This window comes from Protopterus annectens, chromosome 2.part0, assembly GCF_019279795.1.
Source record: "Protopterus annectens isolate FY-2018-M chromosome 2.part0, PAN1.0, whole genome shotgun sequence".
Lineage (NCBI taxonomy): Eukaryota > Metazoa > Chordata > Ceratodontiformes > Protopteridae > Protopterus > Protopterus annectens.
The window spans coordinates 162353909-162366727 of record NC_056728.1 but is presented as its reverse complement, the minus strand read 5'-3'; the positions used below and the strand labels follow the sequence as shown (position 1 = coordinate 162366727).

At 38.7% G+C, this 12819-nt stretch overlaps 1 protein-coding gene across 1 annotated transcript in view; it reads left to right on the top strand.

Moving 5' to 3' along the window:
• CNTNAP5 (contactin associated protein family member 5) overlaps positions 1 to 12819 on the top strand; it is a 4019360-nt gene that overhangs the window by 3607066 nt on the left and 399475 nt on the right. The gene's annotated exons all lie outside the window — the stretch shown is intronic.

The window sequence follows — 12819 nt, the reverse complement described above, 5'->3', positions numbered from 1 at the left end:
CCCACATTCATAGAAATGCATCTGGTTGACGGAGAATTAAGTTTACCTTTGGGCTGTTTTCAAAACAGACTCCTTGCACACATTTTTTAGGGCCATGCATACATGTATTTATTCTTTAATTCATTTTCCTGATTGTATTGAATTATATTCCTTGTATAATACAGCACTACTTGTTAGAATGTTTTAAATTTGTAGTTTTAAACATTCTTTTAATAAGCAACGAAACAAAATGTATGAACCAATAACTACCCATTTCAGAAAATTTCAACAATAAAAGGCCACTCAAAACTTCTATCATTACAGTCCATCAATATTATTCCACACGCACAATCTCTGCAGAAGTAAAATCATCTGGATTCCACATTAAAGAAATCTGTAACTAATGAAGAGGTTGCTACTGGCAAACAACTTTACATATCAATGTTATCTACAAATTCAGTGCCTGCTGCCCTTGAAAAATTAATTGCCTATATTACATTACAAATTAGTAAGTTGGTAATATTGCAGTAGGAAATGACTAACAAGTTCACAGTCACTAGGCATCTCATACAAAAGGACATACTCAGGAGTTTAGAACCCCTATCCCCCCTTATAATGCACCAAATAATCAACAATCATACAGGCACTGCATATCAGCACTCCATCTACATGGTGTGGGAGTGGAATCCACAGCCTTCTGCACCAAAGGCAATTATACTACTAACACTGCTTTCATATTCTGCAACACAGTGTGTCATTTGATAAAGAAAAAACAGCTAGTTGCACACTGGAAACATTTACACTTGTTACAGTGTGTTCAATTTGTAGTTTTGAACATTTTTCCAGTAAGTAATGAAACAAAATGTATGACCCAATAATGACAAACCTGCCCATTTTAAAAATTAGCATGTAGAATATTTTCCTGGGTCACCACATTCTTCTTAAAATATATATTTATTGACACCATTAAGAGGTTCATATGGTTTGAAATAGATGAGCTATGTCAATAAACCATATTCCACTGAGGCTTAATACAACTTTAAAAGAAAGTGTAAGAAAAATGGCAAAAGGTATTTTATTTTGAGCAGGTTGAAATGCAGCCTTACCCTAAAATCAAATATAAATACATAAAACAGCAGCATATACAGTCTTACAAATTCTGCACTAGACAGATTGTTAAAGGAAAAACAATTGCAGAAGTGTTAATGTTTCAGAACTGTTTGGAATTGCTGTGCTGCATTTTCTGTAAAAATGCTTCATTATACTGTACTGTAGTAACACCTCTTAACTGTTATAATTTATCCATAATATTGTAATTTTTGCAGTGATATGCAGACTTGAACCATTTATTTTTATTAAAGTCCCCAGTAAAACTGGAACTATTTACTGGGTATATTAATTACTAAATCACCAAACTAATTCTGTGTGAACCACTATCCACTATTTGATCCAGTATGCACAGATATATTTTTGGAGTAAATTGAATATATCTTTCTCTTTCTGTTTGGATTTTTTAATGCCATTTACATGGTGTTCACTGGTCATAAATTGACAGATGTAGCAGTTGCTGTTCTTGTCTACTGCATTTACATGCCAGCACTCCTTTCAGTATGCATGGGGTAGCTGGCAGGGGGCAAAGAAAGGGCGCACAAACTGACCTTTACCAGGTAAACTTGGAGGTGCAAGTTGTACATCGGAAATGACAGATAAGCGCTGCACTATAGAAATTAGTCTTCTCTGCGTTGTGGTCATTATTCATAGTGGATGTTTTCATTATTTGCTACATTTACAGATATTCCTGTCCTTATCATATCCTGTCTGCCAATACAAGGTTAAGTTGCAATACTTGTCTTGAATTTACTCTTGTATTCATTATACGAATTCCAAGCAATAAACTACATATCTAAAATAACTCTCATATCTGCGTAATACATTTGAATCGATTATCACAAAGCAACGTTCAATGCATTATATATCACTTACAATAATCCTGTAACTAACTTAACTTACTTAACTCTATTTTTTGTAAATGGGAACTTTAGAACAAGTTGTGTACACATGACGTTTGATTGACTAAATGTGTATGTGCCGGACAAGACAACGAGAAAACTATTGAATTTCTACACACACATACTTTCTCTTGCATACAGAAACCAAGTTTATACTACACAAACACACACGAATACACTTACTTACCTTCTTTTTAAACGAAACGGCCACACGCATACACACAGAATTAATCCCTTTCAAAGTGCTTGAATAATTTCCACGCGCCACCATAAAACGTCTTTATATCAGTGTTGGCGATTGGCGAATATGCGTACGAAACCCATATATTGCTCCTAAAAGATAGTGGAAGCCTCCTCATCACAAAGCAGGGATAAAAGTGGGAGTGCACTCCCTCCTCCCCCTCGATCTACGATTCTGGCACCCTATGGTTTATTTATTCATTTTAATTACTGTACTTTTCTTATTATGCGTTCGCATAATAACAAAAGTAAATTAATTAAAATAAATAAATAAATGAGCACAAACTGCGTCCTTTACTATACGGCGCCCTAGGCAGTTGCCTAGTTCGCCTATGCCTAAGGCCGGCCGTGACTCTAACAGATCTGCAAAAGGGAAGGAATCTTACTTCCTGAACTCGAATTCAACCTCCCTCTTACATCAGCAGCCTCTAAGAAAAACTCTACCTCTAGTCAGACAGTAAAAAACAAAATATATAGATTTATGACACGGTCACCAAGAAATGAACACTTTTTTCTTCCTAATAAGGCATGCCCCCACTTATAACCAAAGAAACTGGAATTACTCAGGCCGTAAAACACAAATACCACACTCCAAGCTACATATCTTAGGACATGTATTCTCAGATCTCAAGCCCAAACTGTGGGAGTCCCTCCCACCTGAAGTTAAAGACTCATCCTCTTATTCCAAGTTCCATCCTCTACCAAAATCACACTTAGTAAAGCAAGCAGAACGTACCTGTTACCCCTCAGGTCACATCACTAAAGTCTACTTTAACTCTTCTCCGCTCTAACTAAATCATGAAGATCCTTTGCAACTTTCACATTTCACAAACACATTCAAAAACTAAGAAAACTAATAATCTCATGCATATCAAAACTAGCCCTAAGTGGAGACATCCACCCCAAACCTGGCCCTACCATCTCCAACCCCAATCCTCATAATCAGACTAGAAACCACAACTTCTCCCATATTACAGCCAACAGAAAGCCAAGTGACTTCCTTCTACTAAGCCTAAATATTAGAAGTATATCCAACAAAGTCCATGAACTCCATGCCACCATAGACTTGTACTCCCCAGATATAGTCATCCTGACAGAAACCTGGCTAAAACCTCACATTACCAGTGAGCAAATACTCCCTACAGGTTACGGCATACTAAGAGTAGACCGGCTAAACAAAAGGAGGTGCTGTAGCTATAATATTTAAACAGCATCTAAACATCCAGATCTTAAAATCATCAGCTCCACAAATAGGCAATGAAGAAATAATATATACCAACCTCAAAATTAACCAAAACAAAACCATCAACATAATTGGATGCTACTTCCCACCTGGCCAAAACATCCCTCCACTAGAAAACCTTCTCAGCTGGTCTACCCGCTATCTCGCGGAGAAACTATCATCTTAGGTGATTTCAATATTGACTGGCAATCCTGTTCTGGCAACAATCCAACCCATCATGTACACCTTCATGGCTTCACCCAACTAGTCCAGTCACCAACAAGGATAAATAAAACTCCAGCAAGCACACTACCCTGGATTGGATACTAGTCAGTAAGAACCCCCAGTCATATATAACAGGCTGCTTATCAGATAGCCTCAGTGATCACTCCCCAACATTCCTACTCAAAAATACCTGTACCAAGCTAAACCTGTCATCTATCATCAAATACGTAAAAAATAAACTTTAACCCACTCACATTCATCTCATCCCTCAAAGAATGTAACTGGCATGCTCTAAAGTACCTCAGTCTAGATGACGCAGTTGAATTTTTTAATACTACCTTCCTGAACATCCTTAATTACCATGCCCCATAAGATTTTCCAGAACCAAAGCACAACCCTCCCCATGGCTACAGAAAACCACTAAGTCAGAAATGAAAAACAGGGATAAAGCCTGGGAGCACTGGCGCAAAACCAAAACCCCCGCAGCTAGACAGAAATTCCTAGAACTACGCAATAGAGTCAAAAAGCTAATAAAACAGGACAAATTCCAATACTACCAGTTTGCCCTAGACTCCTCACAACACAGCCCCAAACAATTCTGGTCCTCCATAAACTCCATCCTCCACCCAGGTAAAGTCAGTACCCCTCCTCCTAACATCCTCACTCCTCAGAAAATATTGCTACCTCATTCAACACACACTTCACCCAAACCATACTATCACTAGCTAAACAACACAACCCCCCTCCCCTCCAACCCACACCTTCAACTAGTAATCTCCCCACTGCCTTCTCTTTTTCTCCTGTACCTACCTCCAACATAAAAAAACTCTTAACTAAACTTAAACCCACCAAATTAGCAGCAGACAACCTCCCAAGTGAATACCTACAAATCGCAGCTGATACTCTGGCCTACCCAGTATCCATCTTGATTAACCGATCTCTGTCAGAAAGTTACGTTCCCATATTGTGGAAAGTCTCACATATAATTCCCCTCCACAAAGGCGGACCCTCTGCAGAACTACCCAGTTACCGCCCCATAGCTATTCTCTCTCCACTCTCCAAAATACTAGAGAGATGCATACACTCTCAGGTCTCACACTACCTCCTTACTAATAACCTCCTTTCCAGTACTCAGCATGGTTTCCGACCAAACCATAGCACCACCACTGCCTTACTCTCCTTTACTAACACTATCCTTCAGCATAAAAACAATGGCTATCTCTCCTCTGCTACTTTCCTAGACTTATCTAAAGCATTTGACATGGTCCCACACAAACAACTTATCTCTGTCCTCAATAACCTATCCTTCTCACAATCAGTCACCAACTGGTTTCAGAGTTACCTGTCTGACCGCCAACAATCCGTTGTATGGCAGAATGACATATCTCCCCAACTACCTGTCTCCATAGGGGTTCCCCAAGGATCCATCCTTGGACCCCTACTTTTCTCTGTTTACACCAATAATCTAGCCTGTGCCACCAAACATGGCACACTCATCCAATACGCAGATGACTTGACCATCATCTGCTCAGCCCAGTCCCTACCCAAACTGCAAAAAGTCACACAGGAAGCCTTTTCCTCTGTTGAAACATGGTTATCCGATGCCCAATTAATACTCAACCCAAACAAAACTAAACTACTCATCTTCCAACCCACCAAACATACTCAAAACAACTCGCACTTTATCATCACAGCAAAAGACAACACCACTATATACCCAACTGAACACACCAAATTGCTAGGAGTGGAAATAGACAATAAACTAAAATTTGACATTCACATATCCATGACCATAAAAAAAGTCCACAAAAAACTAGGAGCATTATACAGAAATAAACAATTTCTCACCAAAGCAGCAAAGATTTCAATAGCAAATTCCCACCTTATCTCCACCCTACTTTATGCCTCTCCGGTATTTACCAACCTAAGGCAATGTGATCTAAACAAGCTAGAGACCTGCTACAACAAAATTGTCAAATTCGCCACAGGGGCATCCTACCGTAGTCACCACTGTCTCTCACTTGCTGAACTGGATTGGCTTGAACTCCCTCACCTCTTTCAGTGGTATCAACTCTCACTCGCCCACAAACTAGTAAACCATCCACCAAATGTCCCATCCCTCCAGAATCTACTCCAACCCGATCGCACCACCAGACCACTAAGATCCAGCAACAAAAATCACTTGCAGATCACTAAAGCCAATAACTCTGCTGGTGAAGCACTATTCTCTTGCACCATAGCCAAATTATGGAACTCACTCCCACCCACAATTACCTCCGTACCATCATGCACCAACTTCAAAACTTTATTAAAAGCGCACCTAAAAACATGCTGGCTATTCCCTTGCAACTCCCACTCTAATATCATCCACCCCATCCAACTACTACCTTTCTTTCCACTCCACTAACTACCTTGATTATAGCAAGCTCAGATGCTCATAAGCTTAGTACTTATTATACAGCAGGAACTTCTCATTGTTACATTTGTTAATGCCTGTTATGTACTTCACAGATAAAGATTCTAGTTGTCTACTGATGTACTATGTTCTTCATCTGTAAATATGTTGTAAGTAATTTCTATGTTAAATTGTTAATCGCTATGTAATCCAATGTAACTACTGTCTGTTTATTTTACTGTGGAGCTTTTCTCCCCGGGCCTCCGCTGAAAATGGACCCACATCCAGTCAGACACTCCCGGTCAACAAATTTAAATAAATAAATAAATAAATAATGTATTTTATTCTAATTTCTCAAAAGTTTTGAAACGTTTGCATGTGTTGTACATGAATACATTTGTTTTACTACGTATCCAAAGCATTACTTTGCTGGTGTACTGTTTTACTGTGGTTTATGTTTTATTGCATTCCTGTCTTTTTTTGTATGTCTGTTCAGTTTTTGACCCTGGTCTGAGATTAAAATTGGTCATATTTGATCAGTATTTTACCCTGGCAAACAAACTGAAATAAATAAAGTACTCGTTTCGGTTCATGTACCATGTCCCAGTACTAAATGTAGACAGCTGGCACTAGCCAGCCTACTTCACCTACACTACTAGAACATACGCCACTCTGTTCAGTTCATGCACCATGCCAATACTAAGTGTTCACAGATGGCCACAGCCAGCCTTTCTCACTTGCAGTACTAGAACATACTGTCCCTACAGTACTCTCTTAGTTTCTTGCACCATTTTCTGGTACTAAATGTTCACAGATGGCACCAGCCAACCTGCCTCACCTGCAGTACTACAACAAACAGTACTCTGTTCAGTTCTTGCACCATGTTCCAATACTAAGTGTTCACAGATGGCATCAGCCAGCCTGTCTCACCTGCCTTACTTGAACATATTGCACTTTTTCCAATTCTCATACTGTTATCCATGCGACTGCAGTTAGATCATCTTGCCACTGAATCAAATAGACCTCATTATGGAGCTTTTGCATACTACTGCTGCCATAAAAGACATGCTGCATCAGTTCTTTATTGAGGAGTAAACTGTTTAGAAGCAGTTTGTAGTGAAAACTCTCTGTTGCTAAAGAGTAGCAGATGCATGCATTTCAGTAAGTAAAGATCTTGTTTCTACCCTGGCCTGAGACGGTTCTTGGTCACTGTTGATCAGTGCTCTGCCTCGGTTAACAAAAGAAAAAAAAATTGAAATAGATTGATAAAAACTCACTCCTGTTCCTACTGGTGATAGTTCATATTAGCAAACAGATCAAGGGGGAGAGATCAACAAAGCTGTTATATACAGATAATGTGACATCACAAGCAGACTCTGAACAGGAATTTCAGCAAATGATGAGGAACTAGAATGCAAAACAAAAAGTCTGTGGAATTACACTAGAGTACAGACAAGGTAATTGTCATGATAGGAAATGGGGGAATCAGGAAAACCTGCAAACTGAGATAACAGGGAAAGTAGTGGAACAGGTTAACAATTTCAAGTAACTGAGTTGTGGTTATGGGAGAAGTCTGAATTAAGAAGTCAAAGCTAGAATCAGAGGTGCAAAGCCAACTGGCAAAGATTGTCAGGGGTAGTGTTTGATAGAAGAATGCCAAAGAAGCTGAAGAATAAGGTATGCAAAACAGTGGCATGATCAGTATCTCTGTATGGCACAGAAAGCTGGGCAGTGATGGCAGAGCAGATGAGGGAGCTTCAGGTTATGGAGAAGTGTCTGACATCAATAGTAGGCTGCACTCTGTGGGACAGACAAATGAATGAGGATATCGGAGCAGAAGCCAAAATAGCCCCTGTGGCAGAGAAGGTCAAAGAGAACCGATTACCATCACTTATTCACACGTGCAGGAAAGCAGAAGACAATTTGGGGAAAACAGGAAGAAGGCAAAAGGAGGCAAGCACATCCAGCTAAAAGATGGATATTGTGAAAGGAGATCTGAGACAGGAGAGTTTGAATGTCAAAGAAGGTAGGAGTGTTGCTCTGAATCAAGACACGAGACCCTGATTCTGATTCCATATAGAAAATTAGTACTGACATCACCATTGTAAGACCCTGGCAAACAATGCTAGATTTTTTTAACATTATCTCTTTTGCAGGAACACAGGCATAATTATATTATGTGTAAATGCCCATTTTCTCCAGTTAAACAACTAATTCTCTCTTTGTTAATGTTGCTGCTAAAACTAAGCTGCTTATTTCAATTGCTCTAAAATAGAACATTAGTAAGGAAATCCATGACCTAATGCGGGAGAATAATTAGGGTGGGATGAGACGGGTGACTGCCCTTGGTTCAGAGTGTTGTGGGGATGTGATCACCAATCCCAATCACTCTTTAATGCAATACAGGCTTTTAAAAGCTGGTATTGCATTTGCCGTCAAACCTTAGTGCTGTAGCACTCTGTATGTGGTCCAAACTGTAGAATGTATCAAGTAGTTTTGCTGCAGTTTAAAAGTAATATTTTTTTAACTGAAACGTGTGCACTGTAGCACTCCATGCAGGCAGGGTATAAACTGTAGCAAGTGTTTGCTACATTTGTAGCAAGCAGTTTGCAACAGTTTAAAAACAAGAATTTTTTTAAACTAAAACATGAACACTGTAGGGCTATGAGCAGGCAGGATATAAACTGCTTGATACAGTTTAAAACAAGACATGATTATTATTATTTTTAATAAATAAGTTGTAGGTGGGTTGCGGGTAGGACACAGAAACTGGACCTGAATAGCTGTGGCAGGAGAGAGTGCATATGTGTTTTGGTGCGCCAACAGAATGAACACCCATTGTGGAGTTTTTTTGCTCTTCAGTGGAAGAGCTGGGGGCATAGATCTAACTGCAATAAGCTGAACACTTACAGTGTAGAAATCGGTTTATTACAGTGAAGTGCTTTTTCTTGCTCTACACTTGAAGAGCTGAGGGTGTGGGGCACTTGTTCATAGTACTGGCCCTAGGTGGTGGTTGAACCAGCTACACTTTTGACCTAATGTTGAAGAACACTGGTTCTCATGGGTCATTCATGGCAGGCCATGCACCCTTTCATCTAAGTTTTCAAGTAAACATACATGCACGTACCCATGAACACACACACACACACACACACACACACACACACACACACACACACACACACACACACACACACACACACACACACACACTGCATCAGACTCTTAGTTATGTGTCATAGTTCTAAGCATCTGAACTGCATAGAGTTTTCTTTAATTTTTCAGGCTGGAAGGAAATTATGTACTAATTTCTCTAGTTCTGTAGATAAGTGGTAAAGCACTGTATCCATCATCAGTAACTTTATTTTATTTTTATTTATTTAACATTTGTTTACCAAGAAAGTCTGACTTGAAACAAAGCCAATTTTCAGTGGAAGCCCAGAGAGAAATGCTCAAGATGCATGTCTTTGTAATATGGGAGGAAACAAGAGCACCCAGAGGAAACCCACACAAATGCAGGGAGGACTAAAATGGGTGGCAAAAGCCAAACACACTCTGGCTAGGCTTATAAATGCCCTAGGGCAGATAGCCTAGTATAAACCTATGAACCTATGAACATGCAGACTCCGCACAGAAGGCACCACAGCCGAGAATCGAACTGGAGAACCTCTTGCTCTGAGGCGACAATGCTCCTGCTGCAAAAACCTTCTGTTAGTCTGAAAGCTTGAGGAATACTGAAAAGCTATATTCTCCAGAAAAGGTATCCTATCACCCCATTTTTCATTGTTTTCTGACACTGGAACATTTCACAATTTTCTACTTCAATGTCATGAAGCTAGTTAAAATCTGTATGCTTGTCACATTTATGAAGAAACATTATTGGTTTTTAATAGGGTAAACTTCCTGTTTGAAGAAATGACAGTGAGATCAACAGTGTCTTGTCTTTTATTCAGTTTTTTCTTTATGACTCATAATCCACTCTTTGAAAACAAAGTGCTGCTTTTATCATTGCTGTACACTGGGATTCAAACATAATACTCTGCCATGACCAGCTTACTGTGGTTATTTTGTTAGGTACATTTGTAATTTCTACCATCTAGCAGTAATGACAAATCGTATTTGATTATATCTGACAATGGTTTTATTTATTTTGCTCCGAACATAACTCTGCAGCTTGACTGTCACCGTAATTAAAATGGATGGATGGTTGGAGGGAAGGGCAAAGAGGGTGCCCATAGATCTTTCTTCAATGAACTTCGATTTCTGCCCTAGTCTATGTCCCTTCATTTCTCAATATTCCCCCACTAGGTCCCTACATAGCTCTGACCTTAACCTACTACAGAGATACAAACCTAAGACTAAAACTGGCTGCAACCTCTACAGCTACAATCCTACCATATCATGGAACAAATTATACTAGAAATTGGGTCCCTCAAAATCCATATCAGTTAAAAACTGCCACTAGAGAGACCCTCCAATCTCACCGCTCCTGCCTCTGCACTCATCCTCCCTGATCTAGCCCCTTAATTCCTATATAATCACCAAGACTTCAAACCTTCTTAGCTCATAACCCTCTTCATAGTATCAATCTACTTCTGCATCTCTTATCTCCATCTCTAATGTCACATCTCATGACGTAACTACTTACACTATGAACTCTCTTCACTGTTTATTGAAAATGTTTGTATCGAATAATTTCTTTTTTGTATGCTTATTATGTTATTTTTCTCCATTATTATTTTTTGATAAAATGTATTTCATTGTATATATACATTGTAACCCGCTGACACTGTTAACACTAACATTGTAAAACTGGAGGCTTCCAACCTGGGCCTCTGCTGAAAAAGGGCTACTTAGCTTAGTCAGACTAACTTGGTCAACAAATTTAAAATAAATAAATAAATAAAATTATCTTCTACCCTAGAAAGAACTGAGAAAATAAGGTCCCACTTTGGTTATCTAACTGTATGAAATGAAGGTACTTTTCCATTAAACCCCTACCACTTGGTGGGGGTCTGGTTGGCTCTTGCCATATTTCCTCGGCTTATTTCTTGGGACATTGAGAAAGATGAAATGAACAGAAAGAAGACAGTGATATGTATTGTAGTTATATTTTATTTCATCTTTGTCAGTGTCCCAGGAAATGTCAAACCAAAGTGCCGACACCTTCTGCCGAAAGTACCGCAAATCGTTAGAATGACAGAAATTCTGTTAGCATACATGTTGTGAAGGAAACTAAATACGAATCGGAAATGTGTCATTATTTATTAACTTCAGTCCTCCAGAAATTGTGAGGAAACCACAACTTTAATGAGGAACAGACCAAAATATCAGGCAGAAATGCAAAAATCTGAACAGCTGAGAGGTGTGGGTGCATTTCCAGTTGATACCCATACCTTCCTGTGGTCTCCCAATATCGTTTTGTGCTGCCTGCAATCCCTGATCATGAAACTTGTAATTACGGATGGCCAACAAATGAGCGAGCAGCTCACGGAGACCAAAGTGGCAGTAAGATTGCTTATCTAGGGAGCACCACAGTGCAACTATTAACCCTTGTTCTGCCTTTATTTCACATTTCTTCACATCTTTTAAAACTATTAAATGTGAGCTAAAACCTTAGAAGATACTGAAGAGAACTGTCACTGACACTTGTACTATAAATAGTACAGTATAATACTTATTGAGTTTTACTTACATTGCTTGCTAAACATGCAGGCGCCAGGTGGTAGGGGTTTAACGGAAAACTACCGAAATGAATGTTGAACAAAACAATCAACTTCTCAGCATAAACTACTAACATTTTTTTCTTTTTACAAATTGCTTCTAATAGTGACAATAACAAGCCTTTTAACCACACTCTAATTATATATATCAGGTTTATGTTCCTTGTGACATTTATTGAGAATGATTGCTTTATTCATTACAAAGTTATGCAGATATCTGCTCAACTCCCTTTTTTCAATAATTCTTTCTAATGCATTAATAGATGGAAATACATGCCATACTGTTGCTGGTATCACAGTCTTTCATCTATATGAAACTATCTTTTTAACCCCCCCCCCCACCAACTGCTTGCCAGTCAAAATAAAGACCATTCCCCATCTCATCCTCCAGAGTGAGCACGCTGTTATCTTTGTATATGTCAGATGTTTTCAATCTGGTGCTGGAAACCTGGGGAGGATAAAGTTATTGATTTGTGGTGTTATGTGATGCCATTAAGTGGGTAATTTTTTGTCAGAATGGCATTAAGAATTAAAAAAGTCTTTGAACTTTCCACCTTTAACAGACAGGCATTGAATGCATTTGGATATCTATGCAGTTTATGATGTGAGAGAGAGAGCTATACATTTATGGCAACAAATGAAAGTAGTTGAGACTGTAGGTGTCTCAGAGGCATTTGTTTCAAAGATGCTTTCTTGAGTAAGACTTTTGGGAATGATGGTGGCAGCTTGACAAAATCATAGATAGATGTTTAATATAAAGAGTGGAGATTTGGATTCCTGACTGATGTGTTTTTATAAAAGAAAATGTAATAACTGAAACAGTTTTCTTTATTGGTTATTGGTTTCTATTTTTACAGCATGCTTTTATTTTTACTTTGCTTGTGTATAAGTTTGCCATTGAGTTAAACTGTAAGTAGAATTATAAAAAATAAGGCACATAATTCTGGACATTGGTTTCAGACTTCTTCATAATTTGTCAGTGAGTTTTTTTTTTTCTTTAACAAAAACATTGATCTCATTTTTATC